This window comes from Lithobates pipiens, unplaced genomic scaffold, assembly GCF_037356315.1.
Source record: "Lithobates pipiens isolate NorthernLeopardFrog02 unplaced genomic scaffold, aLitPip1_a1.2 Scaffold_13, whole genome shotgun sequence".
Lineage (NCBI taxonomy): Eukaryota > Metazoa > Chordata > Amphibia > Anura > Ranidae > Lithobates > Lithobates pipiens.
Window position 1 is genome coordinate 178,915,320 of NW_027507718.1, and position 27,852 is coordinate 178,943,171.

The 27,852-nt window shown below is 37.6% G+C and overlaps 1 protein-coding gene and 1 long non-coding RNA gene across 8 annotated transcripts in view; one reads left to right on the top strand and one right to left on the bottom strand.

The window, feature by feature from the left end:
* CRLF1 (cytokine receptor like factor 1) overlaps positions 1-27,852 on the top strand; it is a 206,874-nt gene that overhangs the window by 19,434 nt on the left and 159,588 nt on the right. The window lies entirely within an intron of this gene.
* Positions 16,066-27,852, bottom strand: part of LOC143974480 (uncharacterized) — a 116,631-nt gene continuing 104,844 nt past the window's right edge. For both annotated transcript variants that reach the window (XR_013272231.1, XR_013272230.1), the window contains one exon: positions 16,066-16,981. This is a non-coding gene — a long non-coding RNA (uncharacterized LOC143974480). The remainder of the gene's footprint in view (positions 16,982-27,852) is intronic.

Genomic DNA, 27,852 nt, shown 5'->3' on the forward strand with positions numbered 1-27,852 from the left:
ATATGAGGTTTAATGTTAATAAATGTAAAGTTATGCACTTGGGGGCTAAGAATATGCATGCATCATACATACTAGGGGGGAGTACAACTGGGGGAATCAATGGATGAGAAGGATCTGGGGGTTTTGGTAGATCATAAGCTCAAAAATAGCATGCAATGCCAAGTTGCGGTTTCCAAAGCGAGCAAAGTCCTTTCTTGTATTAAGAGAGGTATAGACTCTAGAGAGATATCATTTTGCCCCTGTACAAATCATTAGTAAGACCTTATCTAGGATATGTAGTTAAGTTTTGTGCACCAGTTCTCAAAAAGGATATCGGGGAACTGGAGAAAGTGCAGAGAAGAACAAACAAACTGATAAGAGGCATGGATAAGCTCACCCATGAGGAAAGATTAGAGGAACTGAATTTACCATGTATAAATATACAGTAACAGGTCAATATAGTGAGCTTGAAAATGTGGAATAGACTACCTCCAGAGGTGGTTCTGGCCAGCTCAGTACATTGCTTTAATTAAGGCCTGGACTCATTCCTAAATGTACATAATTTAACTGGGCACTAACATTTATAGGTAAAGTTGATTCAAGGACAATCCGATTGTCTCTCTGGGATCAGGAAGGAATTTTTTTCCCCTGCTGTAGCAAATTGGATCCTGCTTTTCTATGTTTTTTTTGCCTCCCTTTGGAACAACTGTGGGTATAGGATTGGGTATATGGGATTGTATGATATATATTTTTTTTAATGGTTGAACTAGATGGACTTGTGTCTTTTTACAACCTGACTAACTATGTAACTATATTTAAAGATTACTGACATGGTCTCACTACACTACAATGAAACTATATGAGCTGTCTCTAGCTGCACACTATGTAAAGCTGAATGCTGGTCCTCCTCACTATACTCACACTATCCCTAGAATGACATTAAACTAATATTCTACACTGACATTTGAAGCAAAATAGCACAGTATAGCACACTAACTAACTAATAGCACTGAACAGAGCCCTGTTCTATCTCACTCCACGCCAAAATCACACTGAAAATGGCTGCCATTGAAAGAATACTTTTATATTGTGGGATAGGAATGAGCCATGATTGGATAAAATCATGATGACAGTGTCCATTCATAACTCTGACAGTGCTCTGTGCCCTGATTAGCTGAAGCTTTCACTTCTTCAGCCAATCATGGCTCGCAATGCACTGTGGTCACTTCGGGGGGCCGAACAAACAGTGAAATGACCCGTTTGTTTGGATGTTCGCCGAATGTCCAAATGAAGAAAGTTCAGCACAAACTTGTGTTCTTTCCAAACCGTTCACCCATACCTAGTTGTTAACTCCAAGAGGAAGGTGAATAAATGAGTGAATAACAGCAAAGTACTATAATAAATAGGATTTTGCACCTAAATGCTAATGACACTATTATAGTTAAGTCAAGATTAAGACTGTTAATGCTAACAAAGATGAAAATGTACAACATTATTATATTACTGTATAGCTTTCTGTAAAATGTACTTTGTTTTTTAAGGCAGAGAGTAATATGCAGCCTGCATACAAATCTATCAGGTTGCACCTTTTATTGTCCTGACTACTTTAAAATGACGAGTGCTTGCTATAGGTTAATTTTAATAACGTTGTTTCACTATGTACGTCTTTGTGAAATTGATCCATATCTGTCAGTTTAATATATTATACACTCAATGCTGCAGAAAAGACTTGTGCATGTGAACAAACCATAGGGCAAACATTTTAAACCCAGCTCATCTTGAGTCATCATTACTTGACCTATAGATTATAAGGTGCATATCTGTCAACAGCACTAAATTGAGGTTCCCAAGAGGATCAGGATGATCATTTCAGGCTTATCAGCAAGTGAGGTTAGGTCCTGATCTACATGCTGGATTAGTGACAATGAAAGCATTAAGGCTATTGGGTCAACAAGGGAGTGTTTTTCAACTTAAGAGGTCCATAAGGCCGCCAACAAAATTTTCTTTAGGTCACATGTCCAGCAAAACTAAGGCCAAATACCCACAATAAGATATAAGAGCAACTGTATAAGATATAAGAGCAACTGAAGTAACCCAAAGTTATATTCACAACTAGGGATGAGCTTTGAGTTTGAGTCAAACTCATGTTCGATTCGAACATTGCCTATTTGCCTGTTCGCCGAACAGCGAACAATTTGGGGTGCCTGGCAAATTTTCGAAAAGCCTCGGAACACCCTGTAGAAGTCTATGGGAGAAATGTAAAGTGCTAATTTTAGGGGTTATATGCAAGTTATTGTCCTAAAAAGGGTGTGGGGACCTGGGTCCTGCACCAGGGGACATGTATCAATGCAAAAAAAACTTTTAAAAATGGCAGTTTTTTCGGGAGCAGTGATTTTAATAATGATTAAGGTGAAACAATAAAAGTGTAATATTCCTTTAAATTTTGTACCTGGGGGGTGTGTATAGTATGCCTGTAAAGGGGCGCATGTTTCCCGTGCTTAGAACTGTCCCTGCACAAAGCGTCATTTCTGCAGGAAAAAAAGGTCACTTAAAAGCACTCGTGGCTATAATGAATTGTCGGCTCCCCTTAATACAGTCATTGAAAGTCATTGATAAAAAAAAAAAAAATGTGGGGTTCCCCCCAAATTCAATTATTAGGCCCTTCAGGTCTGGTATGGATATTAAGGGGAACCCACGTCAAATAAAAAAAAATGAAGTGGGGTTCCCCCCAAATATCCATACCAGACCCTTCAAGTTTGGTATGGATTTTAAGGGGAACTCCATGCCAAATTTAAAAAAAAATGGCATGGAGTTCCCCCTCAAAAATCCATACCAGACCCTTTATCCGAGCATGCAACCTGGCAGGCCGCAGGAAAAGAGGGGGGGACGAGAGAGCACCCCCCTCCTGAACCGTACCAGGCCACATGCCCTCAACATTGGGACGATGCTTTGGGGGTCTGTGACCCCTCAAAGCACCATGTCCCCATGTTGATGGGGACAAGGGCCTCATCCCCACAACCCTGGTTGGTGGTTGTGGGGGTCTGCGGGCGGGGGAAACCTGCATTACATCAGAGGGAGGCGGGGTCACCCGTACATCATTGGGGAAGCCGGGGTCAGGTGACGGGTGGCCCCGTCCTCCTCAGCTAAAGCCTGTCAGACTGCCAGGATTCCCGAAGTGTCTCCGGTGGAGACAGGATGCGCTGCGCTGGACCATTGGGAGAGATCACACATCGCTTGACCCTGGAGAAGAGATCAGCCATCGCTGGATAGCAAGAGTGGATTACCACCACTGGAATCTTTTTTTTATTTTTGGGACTTTTCCCAACAGTGTGTGTGTGTCCCCTTGTTAAAGGGGGCTTTCAGATTCTGATAAGCCCCCACCCGCAGACTCCCACAACCACCGGCCATTGGAAGAGGCCCTTGTCCCTATCAACATGGGGACATGGTGCTTTGAGGGGCCACAGACCCCCAAAGCATCCTCCCAATGTTGAGGGCCTGCCAGGTTGCGTGCTCGGATAAAGGGTCTGGTATGGATTTTTGGGGGGAACTCCATGCCATTTTTAAAAAAATTTGGCATGGAGTTCCCCTTAAAATCCATACCAGACCTGAAGGGTCTGGTATGGATATTTGGGGTGAACCCCATGTCATTTTTTTTTACTTGATGCGGGGTTCCCCTTAATATCCATACCAGACCTGAAGAGCCTGGTAATTGAATTGGGGGGAACCTCACCCTTTTTTTTTTTTTTTATAAATTACTTTCAATGACTTTTCTCTGTATTACGGGGAGCCGACAATTCAATATAGTGCTTTTAAATGACTTTTTTCCCTGCAGAAATTACACTTTGTGCAGGGACAGTTTTAAGAACGGAAAACATGCACCGCTTTATAGGCATGCTATAGACACCCCCCAGGTACGAAATTTAAAGGAATATTACACTTTTATTGTTTCACTTTAAGCATTATTAAAATCACTGCTCCTGAAAAAACATCCGTTTTTAAAACTTTTTTTGCATTGATACATGTCCCCTGGGGCAGGACCCAGGTCTCCAAACACTTTTTAGGACAATAACTTGCATATAAGCCTTTAAAATTAGCTCTTTTGATTTTGAACGTTGGAGTCCCATAGACTTTAATAGGGTTCTAAAGTTCACACAAAGTTTAGGTCTGTTCGTAGGTTCTGGTGCGAACCGAACAGGGGGGTTTTCGGCCCATCCTTATTCACAACCACAAACCTGATCATAGTAGTGTTCTCATCAAGCTTCATCTGATGCATTATGTCAATCCTAACTTAAAAAGCTTTCATGCATCTGGCACCACCTTTGTTTAACTTTTTTAACACAGAACCACTTTTTTTTACTAAAAAATATTAAAATATCTAAATCATTTATAACATACAAATTGAAATGAACCAATCATTTATAGTACTGGTATATATGCTGTATGTATATCAATCAGATCAGCCTTTCTCATGTATTCGAAAAACCCTTTTGTTTTTACAACAATCAGGAAATCAGCCAGGCTAGGTGAAGTAGTTTTATTTAAAACATTGTGTCACAGCCCAGAACTAGTAACCCATATGGAAGCCCTCCCCAGTACTGGTAAAGGCAAAAAATTGTAATTAAAAAAAAGACTGTGAAAATGTGAAAGCACAAATATTAAAATGATCCAGATTGTATAAGGATTCAGTTTATTCCAAAACAGTGTATGTGGCAAAAGATATATATATATTCTGATATCGACCTGATTTCCAAAAATGGAAATGCATGTGAGCAGGAAGATAATTGAGTGCTTGGATCGATGCTCACCCATCAGTTTTGATTTCCTTACTAATTTGGTAAAGCATACACTCATGCTCAATTAATATATTGCGGTTTCAGTTTACAATATATACAGTATTTAAACCACTATAACTGCTATACCCTAACATGTAATAAAAACCTCTTAGTACCATTCAAAGTATCGTACACATAAAATTCCAAAGTTAGTACAGCACTACTTTAGTGCAATCAAGCTGTGCTTACACGATAACTCTATCACCCAAATTATGAACAGTGCTGTAATACAGTATGTGCAATACATTTTATGTAATCGATCTTGTGTTTAAATGAACATCTTTTGTGTCCATAAATACACATCCAATACAAAATATAGTCTCTTGTGTTATAAACAAAAAAAAACCTTCTGTGAAGTGTGTGCCAACAACTTCTCTGTGTATCTGTTAACACTTTCTTCACTTGCAGTGCTCAACAAATCAAGATTTGCTCTCACCTTAAATACACAACCTTCCTATTATAGAGGTCACAAACAACAGTCACCTTTGTTCCTTGTCGATTACACTGCACGATAACCTCCCTCCCATCCCCTTTTACAGGGCACTTCCTTCACATCCCTCTTCTACGATCAACCATTACTTATCTTGCGTATGCCCTCTTATTGGTGTACCGACCAGTTGCCCCCAGGGAAAACCTCAGGTCTATGTTATGTTGTGAGTCTTGTTACGTTTTTATGTGGTATCACGTCTATCTCGGTTGGACCTCTGACTATATATATATACTGTATATATATAAATATAAATAAATAAATATATATATATATATATGCCTATTACAATGTGTCATATGATTACAATGAACCCATTAAAACCGTCTTGTGGACTCTGTTTACTTTTCAAGTTTAACACACTCTTATAATTAAATCTACCCTTATTTATATGAACTAAAATATTAAAACCACCTATGATAAATATACAAATAAAATTAAAAATGATTGCTGCTTAATGAGAGCATTTGTATTATTTATTTGGAGATGTAAGTACCATTTTAATTGTTCAATAAATCGTTTTCAAGCGGAAAGCACTAGATTTTCCTTTTCTTTCTTTGCCTGAGAGGAAAAGCACATTTTTAATTGACGCAGTGAAGATTGAATGATGGGGTTTGTTGCTACCCCTCACAGGCTTTCCATGACCTCTTGTAATTTAAGGAGTCCATGGGGTTGATTTACCACAACTGGGGAGTGCAAAACCTGGTGCAGCTTTGCATAGACACCAAACAGCTCCCAGGTTCTATTGTGAAAGCTTTATTGAACAAGCTGAAGTTAGAATCTGATTGGCTACAATGCACAGCTGCACCAGATTGTGAGTGCTCCAGTTTTAGTAAATAAACCTTCCTGTATGAGAGTAAGCATCCAAATATTATTACACAGGTGAAGATATCACTGGTGGTGTTGTCTTTTGGAGAGGAAGATCACTATAGTTAATTTTATTTGATTGAATTTTATTATGCATATTTTTCCTTTGTTCATTTCTAATTGTGAGTTGGTTGATCACTAAGGACTGTATTTATTGAGCACTTTTTCTCATTGTTTTTTTTTTTTTATTGTGAAATTGGGCACAAAATAACACATTTTTGTTACTTCACAGATTTTGTGCACATGTAATTTTTATGGGCATTGCTTGGACATTATACAGCTCAATATATAAATAAAATATATATTTTAAAAAAAAGTTTTTCAGCCACCAAACACACTGAAACTTACCTCTTATACATTAAGCAGTGAAAGAAGGTTAGAGAACAGAGGCTTCAGGAATACAACACCCATCCCATATGTGAAGTGCTCTTCGATATAAAGCTGCAGTGGATTTAAACTTTAGTTGAGTGACCTTTCTGATTTGACTTTTTTGCTTATCGCCTGGATTTGCTTTAAAAGTAACATTCCCCTCTACTAATCTATGTAGCTCTGTAGGGCCCTAGAGGTTAATAAAAACTACCTGTCCTTCTCGACTGCACTCCTCAGGCCAGTTTCATATCTGTGCAGTGTGTTAACATGTGTTGCATTAAAGTAGAACTATAGGCAAACCTTTTTTTTTTTCATTTTGGATAGAGTAATAACCCCTTACATAGTTACATAGTAGGTGAGGTTGAAAAAAGACCATCAGTCTAACCCATGTGTGTGATTATATGTCAGTATTACATTGTATATCCCTGTATGTTGCGGTTGTTCAGGTGCTTATCTAATAGTTTCTTCAAACTATCGATGCTCCCCGCTGAGACCACCGCCTGTGGAAGGGAATTCCACATCCTTGCTGCTCTTAAAGTAAAGAACCCTCTACATAGTTTAAGGTTAAACCTCTTTTCTTCTAATTTTAATGAGTGGCCACGAGTCTTGTTAAATTTTTTATCCCTATTGTGGGGTCACCAGTATGGTATTTGCATATTGAAATCATATCCCCTCTCAAGCATCTCTTCTCCAGAGAGAATAAGTTCAGTGCTCGTAACCTTTCCTCATAACTAATATCCTCCAGACCCTTTATTAGCTTTGTTGCAAATCTTTGTACTTGCTCCATTTGCAGTACATCCTTCCTCAGGACCGGTGTCCAGAACTGGACAGAGTCTTGTAGAGCGGGAGAGTTATTGTTTTATCTCTGGAGTTGATCCTCTTTTTAATGCATGCCAATATTCTGTTTTCTTTGTTAGCAGCAGCTTGGCATTGCATGCCATTGCTGAACCTATCATCTATTACAACTTCCAGGTCCTTTTCCATCTTAGATTCCCCCAGAGGTCCTCCCCCCAGTTCACATTCACATTTTTGCCACCCAAATCCATTATTTAAAATTTTTCTACATTGAACCTCATTTGCCACCCCATTAATTTGTTCAGATCTTTTTGCAAGGTTTCCACATCCTGCAGAGAAATTATTGCCCTGCTTAGCTTAGTATCATCTGCAAATACAGAGATTGAACTGTTTACCCCATCCTCCAGGTCGTTTATGAACAAATTAAATAGGATAGGTCCCAGCACAGAACCCTGGGGGACCCCACTACCCACTCCTGGCCATTCTGAGTACTCCCCATTTATCACCAGCCTCTGAACTTGCTCTTGTAGCCAGTTTTCAGTCCATGTACTCACCCTATGGTCCATGCCAATGGACCTTATTTTGTACAGTAAATGCTTATGGGGAATTGTGTCAAATGCTTTTGCAAAATCCAGATACACCACATCCACGGGCCCTCCTTTATCTAGATGACAACTCACCTCCTCATAGAAGGCTAAAAGATTGGTTTGGCAAGAACGAGTCTTCATGAATCCATACTGATTACTGCTAATGATACCGTTCTCATTACTAAAATCTTGTATATAGTCCCTTATCATCCCCTCCAAGAGTTTACATATTATTGATGTTAAGCTAACTGGTCTGTAATTCCAAGGGATGTATTGTGGGCCTTTTTTAAATATTGGTGCTACATTGGCTTTTCTCCAATCAGCTGGTAACATTCCAGTCAGTAGACTGTCTGTAAAAATTAGGAACAATGGTCTGGCAATTACTTGACTGAGTTCCCTAAGTACCCTCAGGTGCAAGCCATCTGGTCCCGGTGATTTATTAATGTTAAGTTTCCCAAGTCTAATTTTAATTCTGTCCTCTGTTAACCATGGAGGTGCTTCCTGTGATGTGTCATGAGGATAAACACTGCAGTTTTGGTTACTGAAGCCCCACGATTCCCTCGTGAAGACTGAGGATAAGAATAAATTCAATACTTTCGCCATCTACCCATCATTTGTAACCAGATGTCCTTCCTCATTCTTCATGGGGCCAATATGGTCTGTACTCCCTTTTTTGCTATTTACATACTTAAAGAATTTCTTGGGATTTTTTATGCTCTCCTCCGCTATGTGTCTTTCATGTTCTATTTTAGCCATCCTTATTGCACCCTTACATTTCTTGTTGCATTCTTTATAAAGTCTGAATGCTGATGATGATCCCTCAACCTTGTATTTTTTGAAGACTTTGCTTTTATATGCATTTTTACATTGCCATTAAACCATCCAGGACTTTTCTTTGCTCTTTTAAATTTATTATCCAATGGGATGCATTGGCTAATACCCTTATTTAATATGCTCTTAAAGAAAACCCATTTCTCCCCCGTGTTCTTTGTTCCTAAGATTTTATCCCAATTTATGTTTTCAAGCAAGGCTCGTTGTTTAGGGAACCCCTGTCAAATTTTTTCCACCACCTGTGTCCCATTGCAGAGATTTGCCATCACTTCCTGTTCCATAGCCAAACAGGACTGAGAGGAAATCCCTGCAAATTAAAGGAATTCCTTGGGGAACCCCAGGTCACCGGAACCAGTGTCCCCATTGGAATATTTTCCCTCTATTACTTTTCTGGGGACAACCCAAAATTTGGGATTTTCTTTTACTTTCACTTTCAATGATAATAGTAAACAGGACAAATAGAGAGGGTGAATCTTCCTAAAGGGGGCACAGGCAGCAATAAAAACTGACAAGCATTCTAATCCATCTCCACTTTATCCAAAACTAACAAAAAAAGTTTTGCCTTTAGTTATACTTTAAGATAACCAATTCATTTTGCCAATTTACCCCAGTGGAAAAAGGGCACAGGCTTGTATAAAAGCACTGTGATCAGCTTTTATCACGCTTCAAGTATCTTTTTTTGATGGCTTTAGAACACCCCTTTGAAATGTTAAACATTGATCCTTATGGAAGTGCTATATGAATCATCTATCCACTCAAGATGGCTGTGGGTAGAAATGAAGGGGATGTTTTTCAAAGTGATTTCTCAACAAAATAAAACATGGAGACATGGATGGATAGTTAAGTTTGCTTTACATAGTTACAATAAAATAAGAAATAAAAATATCATACAATCCCATATACACAATCCTATACCCAGAGTTGATCCAGAGGAAGGCAAAAAACCCCAGCAAAGCATGATCCAATTTTCTACAGCAGGTGAAAAAATTCCTTCCTGATCCCCCGAGAGGCAATCAGATATTTACTTTAAAAATTAAAAATGCATGAAATTGTGTTTTCGGTTTGTGGTGCTCAGATACAGCTTAATTCCATTTTAAGATCTGTCAACTTAGCTTGCTTAAAGCTCTGCAAATGCTTTGTAAAAGCTAACTTTTAGTACTGCTCTTATACAGGCTGAAGCCTGTGTAAACTATACTTTTTTACTTAGGCTTGGGTGAAACAGCTTTAGGATTTGAAATTCAGAAGTTTAAAGTATAACTCCAGCCAAAACATATTTTTTATTGTGTAGAAGGGGAAAGGCTAATACCTTTGTGAGTATTTTAATATGGTCTAATGTCAATTCACTTTCTGTCCTATTGATAACATTTTCCTCAAGGCAGGGTGTAAAAAGAAAAGAAAAATAATGGGTACTCATCTTACACTAATCTACTAAGATGTGTTTGCCTGAGTAAACATATGCAATTCATTTTGGTCGGAATATAAATTCAGACAAATTCTTTGTTATCCATAGAAGCTGGCTGACAGCTGATGAGTCATTGGTTGTTAAGGACGCGGTGGCTGGCTTCCTGGTCCACTCCTTAACAACCAGCTATTCTTCACACAGAATTCAAATCGGTCAATCATTTTCCGACAGATCTGAATTCCGATCATTCCGAAAATTTGGAATTCATTAGAAAATGAATAAAAGAAACAAAATTAACCAAAATAAACTAAACAAATCACGAAACGAATTAACAAAACAAAATTAGTTCTCTGGTTTAGTATCCTAACTGAAACAAAACAAAATTTTCCGTTCTGCACTAGTTCTCCGGTTTCCTCTCACACTCCAAAGACCAAAGGTAGATTAATTGGCTGCTTTTTTAATTGTCACTATTACAGTATGTGTGTGTATGAATGTGAGATAAGGACCATAGATTGTAAGATCCTTGAGGGCAGTGACTAATGTGAATGTACAATATACAGTATATAAATATGTAAAATGCTGCCTAAATTGGTGGTGATAGATAAGTACATTTAATAAAAAATAAAAATAAACAAAAAAATATTCTTGTTGCTGTCTGTGGCCCTGGTGGAGATATCCTTTCCCTTTCTAAACTACTGTCAATGTTGTCTGCAGGATTGGAAGCTAAAGGGGTTTTAAACCCTCATGTTTTTTTCTCCTTAATGCATCTAATGCATTAAGGTGAAAAAACTTCTGATGCTGACCAGCCCCCCAACACCTCCCATCTTACTCACCTGAGCCTGTTCGTTCCCACGGCAGAGACGTGCTCTACCTCTCTGCCCGTTGTCTCGGCTCTTGATTGGATAGATTGATAGCAGCACAGCCATTGCGGGTGCGGGTGACAGGGGGTGGGGCCCGAGTCTGGCATTCTGTGTCTACGGACACAAATGCTGGACTTGAGAGTGCGCCCTCACGGGGTCCACCAAGGTGTCCCCCAAGGAGAGCACTTCTCCTAGGTGGTTTCCTCATGCGAGGAAGAGCCATGGGCGCCATTGGGGGACCCCAGAAGACGAGGATCTGGGCCACTCTGTGCAAAACAAACTGAACAGTGGAGGTAAGTATGATATGTTTGTTATTTAAAGAAAAAAACAAGGGTTTAGTAACCCTTTAACCCTTTACTTTTTATGATTTACAATAAAGGTTATGTTTTGGTTAAGTGGCCTTTTTGTGTGTAGGGAAGCGAACCCTTGTCTAGTTCTAGTCAAATTGTAAGTGAACAGCGCTGCTAAAATTTATAAACAAATACTCATGTGAAAAAATGAATAAATAACACTACCTCATGTAGATAAATGTGTCTCAATATCATAAATTAATCAAGACATATAGTGTAATCACCCTATGTGAAATGTTTAAAACACACATAAAAGCCAATGTTCAATGTGCAAGAAGTCCATATGTAAACAAAATGTGTGGTACACAGAAGAACTCCTTCAACCAAGATGAAAATGTTCATGCCACACTCCTCTCCCATTAGGTGTAAACTCCCCAGAGGTTTTTGCCTTACACTTTCGTGTTCGACAGTAAAGTGGTTTACCCACGCAGGGTTGATAGATCCAACCAAGCGATCTCCACTTGTGCTGTTTCAAATATGGCCAGCTCATATACATAGAGGACAAAGGTAAAGCTCCACTAGTGCAGTATGTTCAACATCCAAATACAATTACAATGTATTGTCACTTGACACATTTCTGGTATTGTCAAAACTTGTCAGGATGTCAGAAACATTTAGAACTTCTTTGCAGTGCCTTTTATATACGCTGTACTTCTGGTAGACTCTATTTCTGTATTGGATCCAGGTGTGCTGGTCATCTTCTGTCGTTTCTGTTAAAGGAGTCACTGAGAAAAGATAAAAAGAACTGAACCTCCTAACAGATACTTTCTGGAGATTCTCTTCATCTACATGTCTCCGTCTAGGTGCCTGTCCCAGCTGCCTCCAGTAGGCTCTGGCAGCTCCAGCTTTGACTGTCCTGGCCTCCTCCTCTGTATAAAAATAAATACAACTGGCAATATTTAATGTTCATGACATTGATGTTTAATTTTAAAAGTATACATTTGATGTCCCTGACATACTAAAGTCAACCTCCCTCCCTTGCCATCAAAAGGACGTTTGCTTATTAGTACATCAATGGCCAAGAACATGCATGTTGACGCATATGAGTTATTCACTAGGACATTGTTTAGTATTGGTGATAAATTAAAGACAATAAGTAAAAAATGTGGAAAATCAGATCTTAAATATAAAACAATTCACCAAATATACTCTTTTAAAAGGCAAAATCATTAATATAAACTAGTACACAACAACAGTGATTCTTCGAACAGTGAGCGAATACTAGGTGCCAAACTAGGCAGGTATATGCATATTGGCTGCCATAAGGTATGAATTGCATCTTACTTCAGCCTTAATGAAATAATGCAAAACATAATAATAATTAAGATTCTGATGATGGCAATTATTATTACTATTTTTTATTAATATTATTATTATTAGATTAATCTAAACTACCAAGGGATACGTATTAGCTAATTATTAGCTAATAATTATTAGCTACAGTATTGCTCATTAAAATTAATAATAATGGGAAAGTAAAAATTCCAGAATTAAAATTACACAAATAGTGAAAAAAATTGTTGTTTGTGTAATACAATTATGAAATATTAAGTAATATTTATTATGGTCAGTTTTAGGTGGGAGAGGCACCCAAGATGAATACACTGGATTGGAGGTCCTGGTTAGAAAATATTAAACCTAAGTAAAACAGGCTCAATGACTGACTGGAAGGCAATAAAGATTACATTGCACTATAAACATATGCTATGGTACATAATGTACTAGACACCTTTTATGTTTTCTTTTAAGCTGATGTTTAATGACATGCGTAGATTGATTTCTTAATTTAACATTTGTCACTCACCATTAGGCTAGGAATCTGACTTCTTACTTTGAAAAAAACAATAGCAGCTCTAGTATTTACAAAAGTATATTGTGATACAATTATTTTTTATAGCTTTAGCTCAGAAACATAGTGTCTAACTATTAGCTTAAGGAACACCAGCAGTATTCCAAGTTTTGTTCTAAAGTCATTAGACTTTCTGATGTAACCAAATGTCCAAGGTGTTACCTCCAGTCTAGTGTGACTTGACATCTGAAGCTAAGTGAGAACTCAACAATTATAAAATGTTGCAGGCAGCTTCTAATAAAAAAAAAAAAATCATGGAGGAAAGACATATAAAAACGTTAGCCCTAGAGCTAGAGCAAATAATATCTCCATAGGAAGCTTTACTGTGATCCTGTCTTTTGTCTCTGCTGTGCAATATTTTAGTCTGTCGAAACATAACTGTTGATTTGTGATTATTTGTAACACTTGCTGGCAGTTTTCAACAGGATTCCAGATGCACAGCACACTTTTGATCCTTTTAAAAGATTGCTTTCCTGGGCTTTTTTTTATTTTATTTCCCCCCCATGCTGTAAAACATAGGATCTTGTTTCATATATAACATTATTTTACTGCTAATAACATTGTACTTTAATCTGTATTTGATAGGGCCACTTTCAAATAACTGACTGGTTTGCGTTAACCTGTTGTGTAGTGTCTATACACTGTAAATAAAAAAAAATTCAGAAAATATCTTACAAATGTGATGTTAACTTCAATAAGAACTACAACTGCAATGCATTCTTTCGCTAATACGCAAATATTGCTCTCTGTATCAACCTCCAATATCTGTTATATGAATGTTTTGTTTTGTATATTTAAAATATGTTGGCAAAGTGCATCCCGTATATTATATCTCTATTATTATGTTTCTTGGCCACCTTGCAGATTATGTAGATTTTTGCCCTGCAATCTAGACATAGGTATTTTGCAATGCATGGCTATTAACTTTGCTCACTGATACTTTTGATGCAAGGTAGATATTGGCCTCATAGTTCAGGAGAAAGATTAATGTTTGAGGTTAAGTTATCTATAGAAATATGGTTAAAGTGGAAGTAAAGTGGAAGTATTACCTTTTGTACCACCACCCCCTCCCTTTAGAATGTAAGCTCTACGAGCAGGGCCCTCCTGTACCTTTTGTATTGTACTGTAATTGTGTTGCCTCCCCCATACATTGTAAAGCGCTACATAAACTATTGGCGCTATATAAATTGTGTATAATAATATAATAATAAAAAGTAAAATCTACATATAAGCATTTTAAAACCACTACTCCCCCCTTACTACCCCTTACTACCTAGGCTGTACAGTGTTGGTAAAACTGAGTAAATGATCTGTGTAAATACCTTATTTCCATGGGTTCCATGATACAGAAACTTTGGGGCTGAATTCTGGGGGGGGGGGGGCATGAGGGCACCCATGGGCTTCCATTGCCTATCCATTGTTCCCTCCTCTCCCCTGCAGAGGCTGCTCCATGACACAGAGGTGCCAAAGCTTCTGCATCATGTGGCTGGAATGGAGCAGATTAAAATATGGTATTCACACAGATCTATACAGCATAGATAAGAGGAGGGGGAAGAAGTGGTTTTAAACATATTTATATGTAGCCTTCACTTCCATTTTAAGGGTTACATTATAGTTGGGTTTAATGTCAGTGGCTGGGGAATTAAGATGATAAAAGAGCTTTAAAGAACTCTGGCGCATGATCATGATGTTTATATATGCAAAATATGTTGCAGTGAGCTTTATTTTACACCCACTGATCTCTGCCCATGTTTTAGTATGTTTTAGTATGAAGCAAGGGAAAGGTCTAATGTGGTAATTTCTTATCATCACTGCTGCATCATATATTTGATATATACATAGCACCATCTAAAGGCTGTAGAAGAGAGTCACAGTTGTGTGAAGCCAAGGAGAAGCAGAGTTTTATTTACATTTTATGACTTGGGTTTAATTTCATAATTACAGGGTAGTGCAGAGAAAGAGTAGAAGACACAGAGTAAAGATGCATGTGTGAATGTCTCTGCATTCAGGGATAGTTAGAGCCATGTGGCTTCAAAAACAGTAAGCGTTCACACAAAGAAAGCTGATATATCTTTGTCCTTAAATGTATGAGAGACATCCCAATGCAGGCCATACACGATGCGAATTCTGAACGATGCATCGAGCGATAAACAAAAGCTCACATACAGTAATGGGTAAACCTTACATGTTTCCCATCAATTACACCCCGACAATTAGGGAAATTCCACATATCATGGAATTCTTTAGCAAGGTCTTTCCATTCCTGGGAATTTGTGGGAAACTGTTGGCAAAAAAGACATAATAATATTTTGCATTGATAATAATTGACAATTAATAACCGTTTTATTTATTTTCTATAGGCTATGTTTTATGTAGCAGGAATGGTTATCAAAATGTGGCCTTTAAAATAGATGTAGCCATTAAATTAAAATGATCTTGTCTGCAAGTGTTATTGAGTAATGTAGTGTAGCAATGTATTATTACACTGTTTTCATTAAATCACATTTGTGACTTTTGATCTGCATATGACATCAGTTAAAGAAATCTTTCAAGAAACAAAGTAATCTATATTCCGATTTAACCCCGTAATAATCTAAGTTTAGCTCTAATCAACCCTAATTAACTACTTCCTTGCTATCTCCTCATAGATATTATTTTTTCTGCTGATTCCAGCCATTCATTTTTTAAACATTTACTTATTTATGTTTGTCAGCTGAAAAAAACAAACAAACATTTTTTCATTTGCTAATAACTCTGGCATGCTTTGAAACATAATTTCAGTGTTACTTTACACTGAACAAATAATATAGTATTTTCAGGAGCCATGAAACAGACGGAGACAGAACATGCAGTAAAAATATCACACCTTTTAATAAAATGGTAAAAATGGTACAACTGGTAAACATAGTCAAAAAATAGCCAGGGTTCAGTAGCCAAATTGGGTAGTTAGAAAAAGCCAGGAAATTGAAAGCCAGAATTCAGCATAGTCAGAGGCAGCAGACAGGATCAGGAACCAGAAGGGACGTCAGCCAGGCAAGTCTTCAACAGGAACACAGCAGATGGTATCTATATATGTTGACCAAGGCAAAGGCACTGAAGTAATGAAGCAGGCAGTTTAAATAGCCAGCAGGGGCTGGCTGTGGGCTTGACTGACGAGCAGGAGATGATCAAAGGGTGAGCCACTGTGGAAGGATGAGTACTGGCAATTAACCGACAGCTGAGCAACCTGAGCACAGAGAAGGAAGGGCTGAGAGACCAGCCCTGACAAATATTTTATGTCACAACAGAACAGTATACGTTTTATTTACACAAAAATTAATTTCCTAGTTGTTTATTAAAGATACAAAAAAAGACTGTTGATCAGCCAATATAACTCTTCCCACTCCCATCATGATTTTTGTTTTGCTGCCTGAGGATGTTCACTGCAGGCAATTCCTCCTGTGGGGAATTGCATACTCTTCCCTTCTTGCTGCTGCCTACAGTAACTTCACACAGATGGCCAAAAACCTCTTCTGCTCCAGTAGCTACATTTTAAGTAACCTTCTGGGCAATTTTCACTTCTATGTACTAAGCAGTATGATGAATCATAAATTCAGCAATTGGGAGTTGCACCTTTCCAGATCACAATCGACTAACAGCTCGGAGCAGCATACCATGTCCTTTTAATAAAGGACTTGATGCCAACAGCTTAGACTGTTGCCCATGCTGGAATCAAATTGCTCCTCTGAGTCTTTTCAAGGCTCCATCTGATGTGGCTTCCTCCTCTGCAGTATCTAGAATGGTAAAAACAAATATTTTATTTACAAAAAAAATTGCAATTGTGTGTACACATTGCTTCAGTAAACTAAATATATTTTTTTATTTAAAACAGCTTCCAAAAACCTGCTTGTGGTTCAAAATATGTCTTCTCTTATATTGATTTACAAATAATAATTTACAATAATTTGTTAAGCACAGACCTGTGCTTAACAAATATTGTTTTTTTTATAATTTTCTTGTTGTAATATATGGCTCCAAATAATATTTCTGTGTTCGTTTTAGAAAACGTATTCACAATCAAAAGTCTTAGTGTTCTAAAAATTATTTTTGAATTGTTAACAATATATACCATATGGCGTTATCTTGGATGCTTAGGTTTCTAACTTTGTGCAGGTGCATTTCTTTTAAGTATGTTATAACTGTTTAAGAGTATTAATGGATAATGATATGTTGAATGTTATCATCTGAATCAGGACTTAAAAATATCTGTGATCAGATTCTTTGAAGCTTGATGTCTTCATTATACTTCCACTCTTATATCCAACTTGTACATATTTTAAACTGACACAGAGTTCCTAGAAAAAAATGAACTGTGTTGTACACATGGAAGTCTGTCTAGTGTTTATATTGCTCAAATCAACCTTGGAGTCCTTTGTACACAGAAGTTCTTGGTTATGATCTGGCTTACATTTGTTCCACTCTACTTGGTAAAAATGTAACTCCTTCTCTGCTAAGGCTGTGTGACGTGGCTTGTGAGTGGTAGAAAACGGTTCAGTTCAGATGAGGAACTTGTTACTGGTTCATTATGCGTTTTCCGCAAACAGTGTAGCAAATTTATGTAGTATACAAAACCATTTAATAGCAGAAAGCCTGGATGTTTGGCACTCACAGTTGAAATTCTTTCATTCAACAGGGCAACAAAGACACCCCAGACACACAGGGCTTGATTTAATGGGAAATACTCAAGAGCAGGGAGTATGCACATGGATGAATGTGCATGCAGAAACATGTTCCCTTAAAAGCAATTATTTAAAAAAAAAATTTCAAAAAATTTATGACACAGTGATATAGCTGACTAATTATCTTTCAGTTAAAGTTTACATGTATTTTAAACTGAACCTCTTAACTAGATAAAAAAAATAGGCCCTAACATTAACCCATTCCCACCATTTACCCCTTAGTTTACCCCAGTAAATTAACAAGTTGACATTAAACCTAAACTTACCATTTAACCGTATGCATCCCCCTTATGCAACCCTCAAACAAACCCTTTACCACTGGAGCTTTCACACGTGGTGGAAAGTGGTCCTGTTTTTTCTGCAATACATTGACATAACTCAAAATAAGAGATTACTACATCCACAAGTTGATTTACTAAATCTGGAGAGTGTAAAATTGGTTGCAGCTGTGCATGGTAGCCAATCAACTTCTAACTTCAACTTGTTCACTTAAGCTTTGACAATAAAACCTGGGAGCTGATTGGTTTCTTTGCAGAACTGCACCAGATTTTGCACTCTCCATTTTTAGTAAATCAATCCCACAGTATACTGTTGTTTTAAAACAAATAAGGTTTCCTTTTGGTAATATTGCCTTGCAAAATGTTTTTATTTTTAACAATCTATAGTAATGCATATAGGGAAAACCTAAAAAAAGCACTGTTTTATTATTTATCAATCTAAGTTGTAAAAAAAAAAAATAGTATTACTTTAGATAAAAAGTATAAATAATATTCTTTAGTTTGTCTTATGACACAATCATTATGATTATGGTAAAAAGCAATGCAAAGTTTAGAAATGAATAAATATTTTTTCAATTTTGTGCTTTTTTATTGCGACACTAAAAAAAAAGGAATGAAAAAACTAATAAAAAAAAATAATTTTTGTAAAATTATTATAGGTTAGAAACTAGACCTAAACAAAAAGAAAAAGTCTGATGGGAAACTAACTAAAGGTAAATTAGCTAAAGGTAGAAGAAAAAGAATGAATTAACTATGGCTCATTAGTGTTTAATAAGGGATTAAATAAGAACAATTATTATTTTGTAAAACAACTTGTGTTTGTCAGGTTGCTGTGACTGACATAGGCATGTTCCAACCATGTAAAAACAGTGTTTATAAACACTGGGGTTAATTTACTAGAGGCAAATAGACTGTCCATAATTCCAACATCCAATCATATGCAATAATTAAAAACTTTGTTTAATTTTCCTTGCAAGTAATTGGGTATTCTTTACAAAGTGAAATTTCACCACATTCACTAAGCTCTGTGAACAATTTGCTTTTACACTGCAACTTCCCTAGCAATGTGTACAGCCTATTTGCCTTTAGTAAATTAACCCCACTGTGTCAGAAAGACCAGTTTTTTAACAGCAGCTGCTGTTATAGCCAATGTATTTACACAGCAGCTCTCAACTTTTAAACCTGTTTGTAAATGTGAAGGGGAAAGTGGCAGCAGAGAAACGAGATACGGGTGTTGATTTACTAAAACTGGAGAGTGCAAAACCTGGTGCAGCTGTACATAGAAACAAATCAGCTTCCAGTTGCTTTTTTTTGTTTTTCTTTTTTTTGGGAGAGGGTTAAAATTGCAGTAAATTGTTGCCCTCTGATTCTTGCTAGAAGGATTTATCTTGAATTCCTGTCTTGTAGCCTCAACAGGAAAAGAGAGGATATATAAGTGAAATTCCCTCCTAGACAAATGTTCTCATTGGAAGATTTCCCCTCTATTTCTCTCCTGGTATGAATGCACCATATTTGATTCACTCTTAGTTACATTATTGGTGTTTACAACAATTAGAGAAAGCTAATTTCCCAATCAGGGACACAGACAATAAGGTAAAAAGAATGCTGACAGTATTTCTTATTACTTGCCACCCACCCTGTTTTGGAAAAATGGCTGTGCGAAACTACGGTTATTCTGGGTGGGCATCATATTATGTAATTCAGATGCATGCCCCCTGCACGCTCTAGGAGCTTCGTCTGTCACCAGATCAATGACCAATAACAGCAATCACATGCAAATTGGAAACAATTAATGGATTTTAGTCATAGCCATTCATTGTATACTATTGTGATGATCTCTGTGTTTGATCACAATGCATCTGTACCATTTGATAGCTGTGACCAATCACAGGTGTCATATTTGTGTACAGTAGCAATGAATGGATGGCATTAATGAAAATGATTGCTTATCACACTGATCATCACTGCGATAAGCAATCATAGTGTAAAAAAATAATGTTCACCTTCCCAGAGTAGTACAGTGTCACCATGGTAAAACTGCACTGCTTTGGTCACAGTATGTAAAAACACATTGTAAAAAAAGAAAAGAAAATTGTAAACCAAAAAAGTTAAAAACTGAAAAAAATGTTTTGTATATATACTGTCACTAGTCAGTATCCCTGATTTCTTTTTTTTCCAAATAATTGTGACAATAAATTATAACTTCAAAAAAACTCACCATGCCTGTTGCTAAAGACTGTCTACTTTCCAAAAGGAGTCATATGGGGGTTATTTATACTGTCAGTGCATCAGAATTAATCAATTTTAAAATATATATACCATAGTATGTAGGCTGTATAACTTTCACACAGACTAAATAATATGCACCGATTTGGGTTATTTTTACCAAAATAATGTAGCAAAACATTTTGGCCTTGGAATTTTTTTGGCAAATTTTTAAAACATAAACCAAAAAAAAGTTTTTCGTTTTTTTTTTTTAAATGTGGGGTATTTTTTTGCTTATATAACAAAAAAAAAAAAAAAAACTGGTAATTAAACGCCAACAAAAGAAAGCTCTGTCCCAAAAAAATGCAAAAAATATAATTTTGGTACAGTATGGTATGACTGTAAATGTCATTCAAAGTGTGACCGCGCTGAAATATGAAAATTGGCCTGGGCAGGTTCATTATTGAGGTGGTTAATGAATGCAACTGTTAAGATACTGCCATAAAAAAGCAAAAAAAAAAGATTATGTGACAAGTACAGTGATTACTCACCAATTTATAAAAGGTGCATGCATCAAATGATAGAACAGCTATAAAAAACAGTAGGCTGTGTTTTTGGAAGAAATAGGAATACACGTGATAGTTAATATAGTTTGTGAGTGTTTTATAATATGTTATAGATATTAAAAATCAATAATTTCAATGGGCAGGGTGTTTTGGGATCGCTGTATACAGCACTCCCAAACTGCCCCAAACATGCTGCTTGCGGCACTTTTTCTAACGTCCCGCAAGCGCACCACCCAGTATGAAAGCACACTCGGACGGCATGGGAGGCAGTTTTCAGGTGCTTTACAGGCGTTATTTTTAGCACTAAAATGCCCGAAAACTGCCACAGTGTGAAAGGGGTTTAAGTTTCATGAAAGATTTCCTTTAAAACCATTTTCCATACCTGGAATATAGCTGAAACGTCAGGTAACTTTTGGCTGACTTTTCTCTCTATAGTACTGGAAGTAGCATGCTTCTTCTCTTTTTAAACAATAAATAGCATAGTTCATAGCAAGAAAAAATACTTGCACATGAAAGACTTTAAGCAATTTAAACTAATACAAATGACTGAAATGCTGTTTTATTTTCTTTTCTATAGCAATTCACATGATTGTACTCATTTGAGTTTCTGGGTGCCCTGTTATAATTATGTTTAGCCTGAGCACAATGAAGCCACTCTAATCAACTTCAAATTACAACAATATGTTCCGTTAAAAGCCTTGTCAAAGCAAAATAAAAGATTCTGTATGGTACTTTCATGTCTGAAAATGAGACAGAGCTAGCAATAACATAGCTTTGCTATGAAGTATACCATCCTGCTGTATATAGCCTGCATAAAGCGTGGCTGAGCATGTGAGTAGTCTTGCATTTAAATATATGTAGGTATGTGTGGGCACGGGTACCTCAAATAGCCAAATCAAATATTGATTACACGCAATAGAAGGTTCCGGCAACGATGTGTCCTGTTCCTGAAAAGTTATATTAAAATCGTAATCTTCAACAGAAACATCAACTAGTATTTAGTATGCTTACTTACTTTTGCCTGGAGAGCAAGAATATTTTTTATTCAAAAGAATTATGCTTATTATACAGTATTTGGGAACCCTTGAGGAGTCGCTCTGGGGGTTACTTACTAAAACTAGAGAGTGCAAAATCTGGTGAAAATCTGCTTCCAGATTCTATTGCCTAAGCTTAATTGAACAAGCTGAAGTTAGAAGCTGGTTAGCTATCATGCACAGCTGCACAAGATTCCGAGTGCACCGGTTTTAGTAACCCCCCCCCCCCCCACACACACACACACATTTTGTGCCTATTGGCCCTAGTGCAAATCTTGTTTTATTCTCCCAATATATATACAGAATGCGTTTATGTTTTAATAAGTTTAGTCCTTATAATAGTTGTTAACCCAACATTTCATATATCTGATCTGTCTGTGATACTGTGTACTTTTATTAGAAAATATCCTATAATTGTTGCAATGCTTCCTTTGTGTGAAATACCTGATGATCCTGCCTGTCTCCCTGCTTTCCTATTTCAAACTGCCCACTCTAGGTCATGGAAGCTCAGCCATGCCAGTGTGATCAGTTTTCTTTGCATTCTACTTGGGAGCACAAACTGCCTGTAATGTAGTTGCCAGGCCTTTACTGGCACACCACCCCGCACAGCCATTTACTGGGAAGGTCAGTGTACTGCTGTTTCTCTGCTGACACGTATCCCCCTCTCACCCGCAGTCTCCACCCCCACCTCTCTCCTCAACTTAAATACAAGGCACAATGTTTGTGTGTGTGTGTGTATATATATATTGTGTATATATACAAAAAGGCTGTAAATACCTTTTTTACTTTTTTTTTTAATACATGAGCACATTATCTCTGTTCTCAACTGCTTAAAGGGCTTCCTTTACTCCCAGAGGAATTGTGCTCATATATAAAAAAAGTAAAAAAGGTATTTATAGGATTTTTGTATATATATATATATATACACACACGCACAAACATCATGCCTTGCATTTCTTTTTAAATTAAACGGGTTGTTTCACAAGAAGGGTTCACATATATTTTAATGAGGGTATTTTTGTCTATTTAAATAAAATTGTATTTAAAACATTTGATTTAAATAATGCATGTCAAATGAAGACCACACTAGCTCAGCATACACGGTATGTGGGCTGGTATGCCTTTGTAAAGCAGACAGAAAGCAATTAGACCCTTGCATCCCACAAACCCTTAAGCATTTGGTAAGAGGGCTCTTTGAGAGGGGTCTTCAAAAAATTGGATATCCATCCCAAAGAACTGGTGCCCTTAGCTGATGAGCATAGGATTTTTTGGCTTCCCCTGTGCCTCAAAAAGTAATGTTATTATGGGAGATATGAAGTAATTCATTGCGCTTGTGATAAAGGATAAACAACGCACATGCTAAATTAGAACTGATTGTAAGTTCATATTTTGTACATTGCCTGTATGTAAACTAAGACCAAATATGGAGGCAACTGTGTGTCACAAGGAACGCCAAGAAGACATTACCCACAACCTTTCTGGGCTCTCCCTCATTTCTTGGCTGAGGGCTCAGAAACCCTCAGAAAAGAGAAATGAGGAGCTTTGCTTTAAACAAAAAAATAAAAGTGGGAAAAATAAAAACATATTGACTTTCCAATTATTCAAAAAAAGTTTCAGCACTTCGGAGAGCTCCAGGCAACACATTCGCCGCCTAGAGGGCTGTATTAACAATTTTGTAATTTAAATCTACTCCTGCATATTAAAATAACAATACATAAATATAAAAGCTATTTTTTACATTATAAACAAACTGGGGTTGATTTACAAAAAAATGGATAGTTTGTTTACTTGGCAAGGGAATTTCCACCTAGCTTCGTGAATGAGGTAATGCTCTGCAGGCTTCCATCATCCACTCATGTGCAAACAAAAATGCTGTTGTTTAATTTCCCTCACATGGGATTGGATATTCCTTGCAACATACATTTTTACTGCATTCAATAAGCTAAAATTCCCCTGTGTTGTAGAAATCAGGTTGCAAAGTGAACGGCCTAACTGCCTTTAGTAAATCAACCCCACTGAGATGGACTGAGTGAAAATACAAACTTTGGCTACAGAAAAATATTTTTTTATTATTATTATTTATTATTTATTTCAGCATATTACTGTTTCCTTCATTTTTATTAATGTAACATGAGAATGTATTTATTTATAACCACCATCAACTCCACAGATAAAATCAGATAATTCAACAGAGGTTTGTAACACCAGAATCCGTCCAATAATATTTTCAGTCACAGCAACATTTCTGGACAAATCCAGGCTTGACGTATTGCTTAAACTTCTGTTAAAGACCATTGTACCTTTGCTTCATTTCCTACTGTCAGTCCTCTTAACATTAGGTTGAAATAATACCCCGTACTATATGGACAATGGATATGGTCAAAAACCTTTTTTAATCTGTCCCATTCTCTTTCCAGATATTTTACAGAAATATCTTTCTACCTCTACCTCTCATTCTCAGCAGTAGTATATAAATCATCCATTCTAAGTCATCACACTTACACTTGTGTCAGAAATTAATACATGGAAATGTTTAACACATGAAAACACACATGAAACACATCAGTAAGAATAGCACAATAAGTTAAGATGGAGCACTGAGAACTATGTATTTTTCCTTATGCTGGAGAGAAACGGAAATTACACTACAGCACATAATAAAATACAAGCTAGAATTGTATTTTGTTCTATGGAACATATAAAAAAAACTCTTTATATTCTCCCACGCTACCACACCATCAATTTTGCCCCTAAAATAGCAGCTTGCCAGCACTTTAAATAATCAATAATTACATCAAAACAAATAGAGCACCACTACTAGGTACCTAAACAACATGTAACAAATGCAGCAATATGCCACATAAACCTGTGCATCATAAAATAGTGTCCTTTTGATTTATATATTCACTGTTTATGATACACACCAATAAAAACAGTTTGCGTTCATCATAGAGTCGCCAATATACAAACACAAAATAATCCTCCACTTTATTTGTGCCAAATCAAAATTCACACTAGAAATTGTACATTTTGCAGAAAAAAACACATATCTTCATAGATTTCCCTGTAATGCACTGCAATCCAACTCAAATGTTCTCCACTGCATGACCACAAATGTGTAGTTGTGCCCTCACTTCTGGTGGATGACCTTAAAGTGGTTCTAAAGCCTTAAGGGTTTTTTTTATCATTCTCTGCATTAACGTAAAAAAAAACCTTCTGTGTACAGGATCCCCCCCAGCCCACCTTTATACTGACCAGAGCCCAATCTTGATCTAGCATTGTGCCTGAGAGCATCGGCTCTCTCTGCTTTCTCCCTTCTCACTTGGTAGCAATTCCTATGAAGAGAGATCGAGGAGTGGGGCAAAGCCCTGCTCTCTGTGTCTATAGACACAGGTGGCGGTGCTCACGAGCAACCCCACATGAGTACCCCCCTTAACAAGTGTCTTGCTGGGGGGTACTCGGCAGGGGGGAGCAGCCAGGAGTGCCAACAGGGGACCTCAGAAGAATAGGAGGATTAGGTTTGTTTGTTCAAAATTACTGCACAGAGCAGGTAAGTATGACATGTTTCATTTTTTTTTTTTTATTAAAAGATTTAGATTTATTTTAATGCAAATGGTTATAAGAGCTTTTGCCCTTTAGGCTGGGTTCCCCCTTATGTGAATTAGATGTGAGTTCCCCCGCAACTAATTTGTGTGCCAGGAGAGTGCGCCCAGCTTCCAATGGAGCCAGTTCACACAACTATGGGGCAGCCAAGGTCCGCATTTGGACAGGGTCCTGTGCGTCTTTGGTTACGATTCAGATAAAAATTCGGACCTGATCTGCACCTGAATCGGTGAACAGGGACGCACTGGACCCCATGCTGTGAGCCACATCCGCAGCATGTTTGAACCCAGCCTTATGGATTGATTGCCCCGCTTCACACCTCTTCCTTCTTCTTATATATGATAGAGGTGTGCTCCAAAAAAAAAAAAATAACATATAGTACGTCTCATAGTGCTTCTGCTTAAAAAAAAGTTAAAAACGTACATGAATCTCTGCACATTGTACCAGTATGGTATACAGCTTGCTAATTCCCATGTCTTAGCACAGCAAGCTGCTCTGTCTCCTCCTGTATGTTCGTGCTACTTCCTGGTTTCACCTACTGACATCATCAGGTTTTTAGAATTAAGAGTTTCCTGATCAGAATATAAACACTAAACAAACCATGTATGGACACAGTGGCCTGACTGAATAAAGAATATTGAGTTCTTGGGAATATTGGGTCTTCAAACCATGCTTAAAATGTATACTTTCATAGTAACTTCAATGTGCATACATTGTCAATGTAGGCATGCATATGCTTAACTTTCACATTTCTTATAAACCACAAAACAGCTATCTCTGGATGTACACTGCAAGGTATACACTGAACAATAGGGTGTACTTTAATAGCTACAGTAAAGTTTATCTATAGCCAAAACTTAGATCCCCTATCAAGATTTTCTTGTTGTCTGTGTCCATGCTGGGAATTCACCCTCTCTATTTGGTTTAGTGGCTATTATCACTTAGACAGAAAGTGATGGAAAAACACAAACTTTTATATTTGTCATCAGAACAAGAGTTAAGAGGAAATATTCCAATTGGTTATAGATTTGAGGTTTACGTTTACATGCCAGGCTAATGTGATGAAAACACATCTCTTTCAGCCTGGTGAGCTTCCTGCTGAATTCTGTGCCTGTTTTTATCACATCTAATTGCTTCACCTGCACTAGTGCAAGACTGAGACTTCACAGGAAGTTCCGTTCTTAGCCCTTGTACACACGGTCGGAGATTCCGACGGAATGTGTCCCATCGGACCGTTTTGTCGGATATTCCGACTGTGTGTGGTCTACATCGGACTGTTTCCGTCGGAATATCCGACGGACCAAGTTTTCCAACTTGTTGGTAAAATTTTCTGACAAAATGCTCCGATCGGACAAAGGGCCACGCAAGCTCAGATCAAATTCCTACACCAAAGCTATTGGCTACTAGCGTGAACGTAGTCCCAACGTAACGAAATAACCTAATCACGTCGGATTTTCCGACAACTTTGTCCGACTGTGTGTATGCAACAGTTTCGGACAAAATCCGACGGATTTGGTTGTCGGAATCTCCGACCGTGTGTACAAGGGCTTAGACTACAGACAGAAGGCATGCATTCAATTTTGGAACAAAAATAGAAATTTCGGACACTGGAATGTGAAGATTCACTCTACTATAGGCTGTGCGTACAACATGATCAATGCACATCTCATTCAGGTGAAACAACCCGAGGCGCAGGTAGGAAGGTTTAGAAAGTCTTTAAAGGTAGGGTTTAGGTTCTGGGTAATATTTAACTTTTCATTTTCCATTGCTATATATTCCATTTCTGGGTGTATTTTTGGCTGTGTGTTGTCATACTTTGCCTTTTTGGGTGTGACCATTTTACTGTTTGGCGATTTATTACATAATGTCTGAAATGTATGAATGCTGAGCGTACATACAGCCAAAAGCACTGCACATGTATTTTTACAACTATAAATTACAACCTCCTTATAGGACAATCCTCTTTGATTCCCTGCAAAGGTAAAGCATAATGGACTACTATGCATCGCATCGCATAGTAGTCCATTATGTGTCACTTACCTGACACAGGAGCCAGCGAAGTCACCGCTGTCCCCTGTAGTCCCGAGCACCCATCTTCTCGGTGGGTCTCGCTGCTCCACCGCTGTCATTCGGTGAAGCCGCAATGACGTCACTCCCGCGCATGCGCACGGGAGCCGCCACTCGCGGAATATCGGCGTCGACAGCGGCGCGCTCAGTGCGCCTGTGTGCCGCTATCTACA